This window comes from Spinacia oleracea, chromosome 5, assembly GCF_020520425.1.
Source record: "Spinacia oleracea cultivar Varoflay chromosome 5, BTI_SOV_V1, whole genome shotgun sequence".
NCBI classification, from domain to species: domain Eukaryota; kingdom Viridiplantae; phylum Streptophyta; class Magnoliopsida; order Caryophyllales; family Amaranthaceae; genus Spinacia; species Spinacia oleracea.
The window spans coordinates 64,038,537-64,049,362 of NC_079491.1; positions in this window are offsets into that span (position 1 = coordinate 64,038,537).

Here is a 10,826-nt window from a genome sequence, read left to right on the forward strand (position 1 = left end):
CGAAGAGAGAGCGCCTAACCACCATCAGATTTCTAAGAAACCACCGCCGACACAAAGCAACAATTAGGGTTTTGGGAATAATAATAAAGGAAAATGAAGATTAACGACGGAAAAGGAGAAAAATGCAAGGGTTTACCTTTGTGAGTTGATCAAATGACAGAACAATCCTCGCCGCCGTTCTCCTCTGCGCTTTGCTAATGGCGGTGCTTCAGATGAAGAAAGGGTTGAATGTGAAGAGGGAGAGAGAGAAGAAAAGTGAGGCGGGAGAGAGGCAGGTGAGAGGAGAGCGAAATGTCAAAATCTAACCCTAGAAACGAAGACTCAGCAAGCCCGATAAACAACACACTGAGGATATTTTAGTCATTTACTTGGGGACACGAAAAGTTAAGTTACTAAAAAGCCCTCAGCTGTTCCTTTATATAATAGAGATAATATGTTATTCTTGTTCTCTCAAACTCACTCTACTAATCTTGATATTATCTTGCTTAATCCGATTGTTAGCATCTTCTCTCCATGAGTTAAAGTCTAAGTAGAATTCATCCAAAACACTATCCGATCCTAAGGATATAGCCCATATAGTCCGTACACCCGACCCGTGCTTGTATATATCGACCTCATTTATTTTGAAAGGTACGTATTCCCAATCATTCCACTTGGCTTTTATCTCATCTCTTTTCTATAAGAGAACAAATGAGGTTATTTTAGTAATTAAAATTTTGGTGTCCCCTATAGAAAAGACTAACATGCCTCTACTAACTATAATATATATTAACAATAAGTATTAAATACAATAAAAAGGAAAAAAAATAGTCAAAGCAAACTACAAAAAAAGTAACATCATAAAGGGAAAAAGTGGGAAAAAATAACTTAATCAGATTAAAGATTACGTAGGCCCAACCAAAAACTAACGGCCCAGTTCGGGTTGAAACCGGTTCATTTTGCTATCGGTTCGATTCGGGTTGAAATATTAACGGCTCAGTTCGGGTTCGGGTTATGTGGTACGGGTTCATATCGGATTGGGTTCATATCCGATCGGGTTCATAACGGGTCGGGTTCGTTTCTGGTCGGGTTCATATCGAGTCGGTTCATATTTGGTCGGCATTTTAATAAACTTTTTTCTTATTTATTTTAATTATTTCAAATAAATAAGATAAACTTTATTTATTTTATTATTCAAATAAATAAGATAAACTTTATTTGTTCAAATATTATTTTATTATATATTCATCCACATTTTTATAAACTTTTTTTCTTTTTTATCTTAATATTTGTGACAGTAGTAATTTTAAAGATCATTTTGGAACAAATCTAGTACCAATTATTTATTTATTCTGCAAATTCAGTCACTTACTTTTTGTTCGAGATTTCTAAATATTAAAATAAAATAGGCGACTCTTATCCCAATACAAAGAAATACTTCCTCTGTTTCAAAAAAATCGCAACATTTTCACTTTTGTCACTATTCATTAACTAACTTTGACCATAAATTTTTACTAATTTATTAAAAGCAAATGTTATAAGTAATGTATTGGGAGATTGGTTTTATTGTATATTTGATAATATTAAATTTTAAGATAAAAAAATGTATGATTAGAAATATTTAAGGTTAAAGTTATGTCTTGGCAAACGTGTTAATCAAACTGTTGCAATTTTGTTAAAACGGAGGAAGTAGTATTTTTTTCTAGTTTTTGTTACCTCTAGTTCGATTTGTTTTTTCAGAATTTTTGTGCAGCCATGCACACTCTCCTTAATTATCACATGGACCACATTTTATCCATGGATTATTCTTGCGTATGTCTTGTCTACAATAATATTATTGTGAATCCAAATCAAACAATTTACTTTAGTTTTCCTTTTACATACATAGTGACTATAATAAATTAAACACCAATTTTTTTAGATTTAGTAACAATTTTTTGAATCAAAGTAACCCTATGTTTTTAAAAAGAAAACCACGACTTAAAATCAAATTATTCAAGCACAACATGTATTAACGACACCAATTTGATAATTTTTTATAATAATTATAATAACCGCGTCAAAATAAATTAGAATCAAGTTGTTAAATATTTTTTTAGGCGTGATCATAAATAAATTTAGTGTGAACCAGGTCCATCAAAGAATTAATTCCTCCGTCCCATAGTACTCGTCCCGGTATGACAGGCATAGAGTTTAGACAATTTAATTGACCGACTTATTAATTTATAAGGTGATAGCAGGGCTGGCTTAAGGGAGGTCTAGCCGGGCCCACAAAATTTTGGGGCCCAAAAATGAAATTATGTTGGTGTTAAAACCCCAAGAACAAATATTATAAATTTAAAAGTTGCCTTCTTATGGATTATGTAATCTTTGTCCTAGTTGGTAAGGACTCATAAGTGTGGTAGCCCAAATCTGGGTTCGGTTCTTCGCTTGCCCCCTTTTTTATTTGTTTTTTTTTCATGTCCATCAAACCTTTTCATCAATTTTCTCAAGCTGTCACACATAAAACAGTAAACCATATTATTAATTTGACTCTAAATTTTATATAAATAAAACAATATTAATGTAATAATTATGTGTTTTACATTAAATAATTGCCCGTAAAAATTAATTTGTAGGGACCCAATATCTGTATTTAGCACAGGGCCTCCAAAAGCGGTAGACGGCCCCAGGTGATAGTTGATACTGGGATAATTTTTTAATATTGTCAGTGAGAAATGTGTCAAATAAAGGGGTGGGGATAGGGGTGGGTTGAATTTTTTTAATGTTATTTTAAGAAAGTAGGAATTTATGTTGATCCATGGTAAGTGAGAGAAATTACTTCCTCTGTTTCGGAAATATCGCATCATGGTTGACTTTTACTCCTCTAACCATTACTTTTACTCTTAATATATCAAATCGTGTGCAAGTAAAAATTATAAAAAATTAATATTTAGAAAATATACATCGATATGAATCTAACATGAACCCACGTGACTAAAATTTCCTTACTTACAAATCACAAAAAATGGCCAAAGTCGTAGCTTGAATAGTGTAAAAAACAAATGGTGCGATATTTCCGGAACGGAGGAAGTATATATAATATTAGTAAAAGTATGTCATTTATAGAAACGGACAAGTATTAAGAAACGGTTTTATAAGGAAAGTCAGCAAATATTAACGGAAGGAGGGAAACGTGTTTATCTACATGTTTCATTTACAAAGAAAATGGAGGACGTATCACATGGGAGGGTTATGTTTTACAAACCATGCATATGGTGATATGGTCCGTCAATCCAGGTAATAAAATTGACTTTACTAAATCTGATATAGCCGTATAGGTCCGGACCTTGTTAAACCCGACCTAATCTTAACTGACGTGTATAAATATACAATCCCACTTGCATGGATCGGGTAGTAAACGCTATAACTAGTGTGGACCAGGAAATTTAGGTATTTTACAGCATTTAAAGATGACATGAACTAATTGTTCATGTGATACGAAAAAATGTGCAGCCCATACAGTAACTATTACGTTGATATAGTGGTACTTATATGTAATATAGTTACTCTACAAATCATACAATAACTTTTAACATTATAATTATTAATATATATGACATAGTTACTGCAAAGATCATATATTAACTCTTAAGTTGATATATTTGTACTTATATGTAATATAATTACTCTAATAGTCATACAATAACTTTTTGTGATATATATAGCTATAATTGTTATTACGTACACACAAAGAGTAACTATATTATCCGAAAGAGTAATTATATCTGTAAAAGAGTAACTATATATTCATTCTTGTTTTTCAGCTAGTATATTTTCATCACAAAAAAGTGAAAGTACAAACCATGTTGTTGGATTCAAAGCAAATAAAAGTACTACACTGATAGAGTTCTATGCATTTTTCAAGCTACAAACATCATTGGGTTTATATTTTTATATGATCTTTCTTGCTAATTGAAGAGATATATAGCAAACCACCAAAATCAATTTCTTCAACAACTTCCTTCTGTTGTGGTGTAAAATCTTTTATTAGTTTACATAATGTACTACCAGAACATTGTGTATCAAAAGCATACATGAAAATAAAAAATAATATATCAATTACACTAGTACATAATTAACCTTAAGTAATTGACACCCAAAAAGTGATACATGAAGACATGAAGTTGTAAAAGTGTTACTATAGACAATAGGTAACACTTTAGTGGGCGATACATCCCCTCATTTTCTCTAAGGTCTTATGTAACACTTTGGGTAACTTATGGTAACACTTTTAAAAGTGTTCCTATAAACCCCTTTATGTAACACTTTTTTATATCATTGGTATCATTTTTAAAGTGTTACTTTTTATTTCTTATGTAACACTTACTTATCTATAGTAACATTATTCAATCATATAGTAATACTTTATCCGACATTATGTGTCACTTTTGTAAACTAATATAACACCTTGTTGATTATTAGGTAACATTTTTCAATCATCTTTTGACATAAAGTAACACTTTATTTGACATTAAGGATCACTTTTTGCAAACTAATGTAACACCTTCTTATTTAATAGGTAATATTTTCTTTTTCTTTTTATTATTATTATGGGAAAACACCAAAACGTTACAAGCTTAACAAGCTACAAACATCAAGTGAACTACAAGAAGTTAGAGGGGAGCCGATATACAATCTGGGCCCCCACTCCTCTAGCTATGGCGAACCCAATCCTGCTGAAAATGTGGGCAGCTGCCCGAGCCCCAATGTCCTGAGCCCTGGAGTACGTCTGGACCCGCTTCAGCAACGAAACAACCCCTTTCTCTAATTACCCAAAGGAAGAGAAGGAAAAAGGAAAGAAACCGTAACCCAAAGCCCTACAACGCGCCGCATACTTATCTTGCTTCAGCTGCGCTGCAACCGCCACAACCCGACCGGAACGAAGCCTGACAACCCAGATTGCGTCATAGGGGAAGACCAAGTCAAGTCAACACACACATCTAGACCGCCATCCCATGAATAAAGCAATATATCTGCAGGACGAAGAGCTCCATCACCCTCACTAGTCAGCCCAACATCAACCTCCTTGCGATCAGAAATCCCCGACCGATAGCAAATATCCAAAAGGGTATCACGAACAACATTATGTCGATGTTTGATACCCACAATCCCAGCACAAGACACGGCATGATCCCCACAAATGTCCCCATCGAAAACCCGAGAGCAAGCAGAACACGGCGTCGAATCAAAGAACAAGGGAATGCCCAACCAATAGCAAAGAACCGAACGATAAGCCTCACCGTTCATAGTCTGGCCTAAACCCGAGATGGGGACTGCCCGCAACCAAGCTGAGGAGTGATCCCCCTGCTGGGATTTCCATAGGGAAACAAGACGTGAAGATAAGGAGTAGGCGGATTCCGCATCAGCAGTAACCTTCGTGAAATATATGTCTGCCAATTTCTTCATGAGTGTGGGGGCAGCGATCTCACTAGGGCTACTCATAAGGTCGGTCTCCACGGTCCTATTGAAAAGACCAAGAGCTTCATCAAAGGCCGGTCCCGGACCATCAACACCTGAAAGCCGAAGAAGCGAATCCTGCAAACCAGAAGACTGCAAACGGATGCAAGAAAAGCATAATGCCGAACATCACCAGCTGAATAAACACCCAATCCTCCATAAGAATAAGGCAAGGTGGCAAGACGCCATTGCCAGTCACCGAACCCAGGTCCCGAAGCAGTCACGATACGCTCTAAAGAAGCCCGAAGATCCACATCAAAAGATAATTGGGCCGCTTCGAAAAGATGAGGCGGACAAGTGCGCATAGCAGAGTAGAGTTTAGAAACTCCTGAACACGCACGAAGAAGCAACAACTCACACTGGGGATCATTAAGCTTAGCTACAACATCTATCAACACAACAGTCTTCGACACACGTGAAGGAAATAATGCCCTTGGTCCAAGTATGCATTCTATGTTAAGTCTAATAAATGCGGTTCAGTATTAATTAACAAGTTAATAATTCAGTGAGATCAAGTGAGCTGAATGCCTAGCTAGAGGCCGCTTCAGTTCAAGTGGAATTAATGATATTAATCCACAGCTTACTCTTGACTGAACCCGTAGGGTCACACAAATAGTACGTAAACGGATCAAGTATTTAATGGCATTAAATACTCCATCTATGAATATTCGGAACCGACGGATCTTGGTTTCAGTGGGAGCTAAGATCGTCACAGGCAAGAAATGAATACTCCGGAAACGATGATATTGCCGGAAACGGAAATATGGATCGTATCGGAAATATGAATATTATCCAAGTCGTAGATGTTGCCGGAAACGGAAACATGGTACGTATCGGAAAATATTATTGGAAATGGAAATATTACCAGAATCGGAAATATTGCCGGAAACGGAAATATTGTCAGAATCGGAAATATTACCGGAATCGGAAAATAATTCCGGAAACGGAAATATTAAATATTTGTTCGAAACGGAAATTAATTCCGGAATCGGAAATATTAAATATTGTTCGTATCGGAAATAGATTCCGGAAATGGAAATTTAATCGGAAGCGTATCGTACGAATTAGCATCGGACGAGGCCTGCCGGACGAAGGCCCAGCACGAAGCCAGGCCATCGCCCAGCAAGCACGCACGCCACAGCCCAGCGCGCACAAGGCCGCGCATGCGTGGGCCGCGCTGCGTGGGCTGCTGCTCGCATGCGTGGGCAGCCCTTGTGGCTGCCGTGTGTGTGTGAGTTTGAGCTCATGCGAGATTCCTGAATCTGCAAGAGTCAGTGTATGATTAAATGTCTATTCCTATTGGATAAATTGATTAAGTAGAATTCATGTAGAATTCTAATTCCAATTAATTCGCATCCTACTAGGATTACGATTCCTTTTCCATAACTCTATAAATAAAGGCCTAGGGGTCATAATTTATACACAAGTTTCAAAGTATTCAAAAGTGAGTTTTTGAGAGAAAATTCAAACACCCATCTTGCCCCAAAAGTGCCGAATTTTCTGAGTACCTTAAGGGCGATTCTAGTTGGTCAATCTTAAGGCGGATCCGGACGTGCTGTGGACTTTCTACGGAGGGACGACACTTGGAGTCCTAAAAGACTTGTTCTTGTTCGGTTCGGGCGCAGCTAGGGAAGGCACGCAACAAAGAGTATGCATCTAATTATGCTATATGATTATGTGTAAATAATATGTTTCCTGGGTTAATGGTTGTTTCCGCATGATCTATGTAAATGTCATATGTATCATAACCTAACAGTGGTATCACGAGCCCCTTATTATTTTCATAATCTAAATTGCATGAACATGGTTAAATATTACAAATTTGCAAGAATTAAAAGGGGTGATTAATTTTCGTAATTGTTAATTAATTGCAAATTGCGTTTATTTAATTATATGTACGCAGTTTTTCGGCAGTTTCCTCATTACTCATCCGAATTGAGTGATTTTTGTGTCAATTCCGCATGTAAAAGGCATTCTAAAATTTTGACAAAAATAGTATTTTTCTGCCGAACCCAGAATTCTCAAATTCGAAGCCTAACTATGACTTTTCGAAGGTTTTAGTTTTTCGGATGCAAAATTTCGTAAATTTAAGATGTTAAATTAAATATTTGCGATTCCTGTTGATAAATCTTGAATTTTTGATTGACCTACTGCATATGTTTAACAAGTTTGAATGCCTAGTCTTGTTAATTATGCAATCTAATTTGTAATTATGATTAATTTGTTGAAAATTAGAATAATTTAGAATTAATTTGATTTTCATAATTAATTATAATTTAATTAGAAACCTATGATTAAAAACCACCATAAAAATTGTAAATTTACGATAAATTTTAAATTTTATGACCTAGACTTGAATCCATATCAATCGGAAATCAATTGGATAATAAATTTTCGATTTTTCGCCCTAAAATTATGAAATTAATAATATTTATTAATTTGTCATTAATTTTAAATATAAATTTTAAATTTTTATGCGATTCGTTCAAATAACTTGCACGCACGAAGCAATGGACGCTTCGTGTTACCCTTAAGGGGTGTTGTATAATGCGGGCATGCGACGACGAGCAAGGGAGCTCGTCGCCCGTGCGGCACGAATGCAATGAGCAAGGGCGTAGTGCACGAGCACAAGGCAGCAGCCCTGCCTTGTGTCGTGTGCCACGAGCAATGAACGGATGGGCATGGGCGAGGGGCGAGCCAAGGCAGTCGCGTGTGGGCAGCAAGCGAGCTGCGCCACAGCGCGCGCTGCCTCGCATAACAGCGCGCAGCCTCGTGCGCAGCGAGCGCAAGCTCGCGTGCCACGAGCGCTGCGCACAGCATCACTCGCGCGCACCAGCGAGCGATCTCGCGCGCCAGCGAGCGATGGCTCGCGCGCACCAGCGAGCGATCTCGCGCGCCAGCGAGCGATGGCTCGCGCGCACCAGCGAGCGATGGCTCGCGCGCACCAGCGAGCGATATCGCGCGCCAGCGAGCGATGCAGCGCCCCAGCGAGCGATGGCTCGCGCGCACCAGCGAGCGATCTCGCGCACCAGCGAGCGCGGTAACGCGCGCGCGCTGCGAGCGATAGCTCGCGTGCGGTGGGCGCTGTGCGGAGGCTTGCGTATGGGACAGCAGCAGCTATGCAACGAGCGCATGGGCTGCGCGCACATGGCCAGCAATGGCTGTGTGCGTACAGCCCATGGGCGTGCAACGCGTAGGGTGTTTGCGTTTCGATTAGATCGTTTTGAATGTTTAATTTGAAAATTTCAGTTCACGTAATTTTAATTAATTTTAAAATTAATAATTTGAATTAATTTCTTGGATTTTAATTTTGAATATTATAATTATAATAAATGGAATTTATTCTAATTATTTTACTAAAATTAAAATCATGAATTAATTTAAATGCGACTGAAATTAAATTAAATTTTGGATTCAATTATAAATTTATATGAGCTTTAAATTTTAATTAAATTTGTATGTTTCCGGTTAGACTAGAAATACAATTTTATGTTTAAAATTAGTAAAGCATATGAATTTATTGGTTTGAGTGGGAGCCCTTTTTAGTCATAAACTCTTGATTAAGTCTACAAATCCTTAAGGTTAAAACAACTCGATTAGAATTAATAAGGACTGAATAATTGGTAGATTATTGGTGCCCTTGATTAATTGCTGCAAATGTTTACGTGATGCATAATGTGTTTAACTAACCAGCTATGTGGGCCATTCATGATAATGAATGGGTGAATGGTATATATTGTATATGTACTGTTTTGCAGGTTATGAAGTGACTAGTATGGCCCAAATAGGATAGAAAATATGGTCTGCGTACCATTAATTTGAATGTAATTGGTCTAAAGCACCAAAGTTGTTTTTCAATTCAAATATGGTCTGCGTACCATCAAATAGTTGTAATTAGTTATAACTTATCCTATTTGAAGAAAATGGTGCCTCCCACGGAGATTTTCAAGACGGACTTTGAAGTCAAAGCTTCAAGATGAAGTCGGGCCATACTAGATCACAAATATCTTATGCATGTTTTAAGTTATTTATTGCTTTAAATATGTCTTAAAATGCATGAGATCAAAAGCTTGATTATGTTGCATGATTAAGGATTTTAGTTCACTTAAAATCTAACCAACATAGTAAGAGCCTTAAGTTCCAAACTTAAAAATTGAGTTAAAAGGTGCCATGCCAAAATATACACTTGCTTGGATATCCTTTACATCAATCTAGTAATAGTTTTCGCTCAGCGAAGTGTTACTTATTGGTCCTAAAGGGGCAAGGTACACAAATAATTGTGAGTACATGTTAGTTTTGGTGAAACTCAACGATATAAGTAAGGAGTCCTTTTATGTCGTGGCAAATTCGATAGGTTTACCTAATAAGTTCTTAGACGTACCTATCAACCAAGAATAGTTTCTAGACTATTAGCAAAAGGCTTTTGCTTACCTAAGATGTTCTAGGATTAAGTCGACAAACTGTGCTTAGTTCTTCAATGATTTTAGGATCTTGGAATCATTTTATTCACACCTGCCGGAACACATAACTTGAATAAAATGCTTAATAAACATTGAATTATGCATGAATGCTAGAATTTAAGTTTATTAAGAGAAACTGTGAATGGTTATTTATTTGTTTATTCTTTTCAATTGTAGTTTTAATATGGCAAACAACAATTCATTCAACATTCGATCAATTCTCGAAAAGGAGAAGTTGAACGGGAAAAACTTCCTTGACTGGCAAAGGAACTTGCAAATAGTTCTTATGCAGGAAGAAAAGGAGTATGTCCTAGATGAGGCGATGCCCGAAGCTCCAGGCGACGGGATCACTCAGGCAGCCCTCAATCGTTGGATTGATGCCAACAAGGATGTGAAATGTCTAATGCTCGCCACCATGAGTGCGGATCTGCAGAAAACGTTCATCAACTCAGATGCTTTCACAATCATCAGTGAGTTGAAGAACATGTTCCAAGATCTGGCTCGAGTCGAAAGATTCGAGACTCATAGGCAAATTCTTGAGACCAAGCTTAAGAAAGGCGAGCCCGTAAGTCCACATGTTCTCAAAATGATTGGACTCATTGAGAATATGAGTCGGCTGGATCAGCAATTTTCTCAGGAAATGGCTATAGACACCATCCTCCATTCTCTTCATAGCGGGTATGATCAGTTCAAACTGAACTACAGTATGAATAGTCTGGACAAAACGCTCACTGAGCTTCACGGTATGCTGAAGACCGCTGAAAAGACGCTCAAAAGTGATAAGCAGGATGTGCTTATGGTGCGTGGGGGCAAGTTCAAGAAATATGGAAAGAAGAGGAATGCTAAGAAAGGTGGCAACAAGGCCAGCCCAACTAAGCAAACTGGCGC